We start from the raw sequence: 1,926 nt of genomic DNA, 5'->3' as shown, positions 1-1,926 counted from the left end.
CCAGAATGTAATCCCAGCCCTTAGTTCAGCTGAGGAGGGAAGACGATACAGATGGGTCTACGCTAATTTCATCAACTGCCTGCCTCCTTCTCCTTAAGGAATATTATATATAGAGATATCTAGCTCTCTTCTGAGAATTACTGAATCGGAAGTCTGGGCGTAAAACCAGGGAACCCAATATTTTCAAATTTTGCTATAAGGTTTTGTGGTTACTCAGGTGGTGGAAGCACTACTAATCTAGGGTGGAGTGGGCAGACCATCTGAAAAAAGGGGGAGGGGATAGGGGAGGCTGCCTCCTAAAGGTTCTCATTTCAGAATGAAGCCAGCCTCAATCTCCATCTAGCAGGGCAAGGGCTCCCAAGAGACTCACTGGGGCAGATCCCGACTTCTGGGGGGACGTTTTCCTCACCCAGGGAGACCAGGTTCCTGCAGGTCTCCAGCATCATGTCCCTGTACAAGGCCCTCTGAGCGGGGTCCAGGCACTCCCACTCCTCCGGAGAGAACTCTACGGCCACATCCCTGAAGGTCAACAGCACCTGTAATGAAAAACACATTTCACTTAGAGACCAAGGGGAGAATTCTTATCTTCAAACAAATTATAAGAGAGATGTAAGGATTGATTTGGCTGTAGCGAGTGTTTTAACAGAAGACAATTTTGAGCAAGTCAAATAGCCCTAATTTTGTGTTATTATACTTCTCAAAGAGAGGACATAAATCCATAAAAATCACTGTGCATTCTACAATTTTGTGAACAAAATACACAAATTAAAAAATTCATCACAAGGGGGACTAAACAGAAGGGTTAGATAGTAAGTACATTTTACACACTGATGATCTCTCTGATGAGCTACACTATGAGTAGTGTCTTTAGAGATTACAAAATTCAGAAACTTTTAAGAAAGTTTGAAATAGAAGAATGTGATGATGATTATAACAACAGAGACAAAAAGTTTTTGGACATTTACAATATGCTAAACATTACTCAAATGGGTACTATTTTGTGTAATAACATTAGAGAAATATTGGTTTTGACTGTATAGAGGAGGCAACAGCCACAGAAACTCTAAGAAACTTGCTTTGGGTCAAATAGCTAAGAAATGTCAGAACTGGCACCAGATTCAGGTGTTCGGAATTTAGAATTGAACCTATGTAGTCCACAGTTAAGTAACAGAAGCAGTATTAAACTTATATTGAGGGGCGCCTGGGTGGCTCGGTCTGTTAAGTGTCCAACTTCGGCTCAAGTCATGATTTCACAGTTCATGGGCTGGAGCCCCACATTGGACTCTGTACTGACAGCGTAGAGCCTGCTTCAGATCCTTTGTCTTCCCCTCTCTCTGCCCCTCCTCTGCCCACATACTCTCTTTCAAAAATAAATAAACATTTTTAAAAAAAGTACACTGTTAGCGGGTTTTCTAAGTGAGAAAGCATGAAAAAAGTTCAAGGCTAAAAATATAGACCACCATATAATGTCATTATATATGCAAACACATAGTACATTACTATTCTTACCACTATTCATTCACTAATGAGTTAGTGTAGAAAAAAACTTAAGGCCATGAAAAGTAGGTAAGAACAATTTTCAAAGGCTAAAATAAATGTAAAAGTTATTTATGGGGGCTCCCGACTGGCTCAGTCAGTTAAGCGTCTGACTCTTGATTTCAGCTCAGGTCATGATACCACAGTTTCATGGGTTCAAGCCCCATGTCAGGCTCTGCATGGGCACCTCAAAGCCTGCCTGGGATTCCCTCTCTTAACCCCTCCTTGTTCATGCTCTCTCTCAAAATTAAATAAATACAGGGGCAACTGGGTGGCTTAGTTGGTTAAGCAGCTGACTTCAGCTCAGGTCATTACCTTGCAGTTCATGAGTTCGAGCCCCACAAGCTCTGTGCTGACAGCTCAGAGCCTGGAGCCTGCTTTAGATTCTGC

Source organism: Suricata suricatta, chromosome 16, assembly GCF_006229205.1.
Source record: "Suricata suricatta isolate VVHF042 chromosome 16, meerkat_22Aug2017_6uvM2_HiC, whole genome shotgun sequence".
Classification (NCBI taxonomy): Eukaryota; Metazoa; Chordata; class Mammalia; order Carnivora; family Herpestidae; genus Suricata; species Suricata suricatta.
This window is presented reverse-complemented; position numbering follows the sequence as displayed.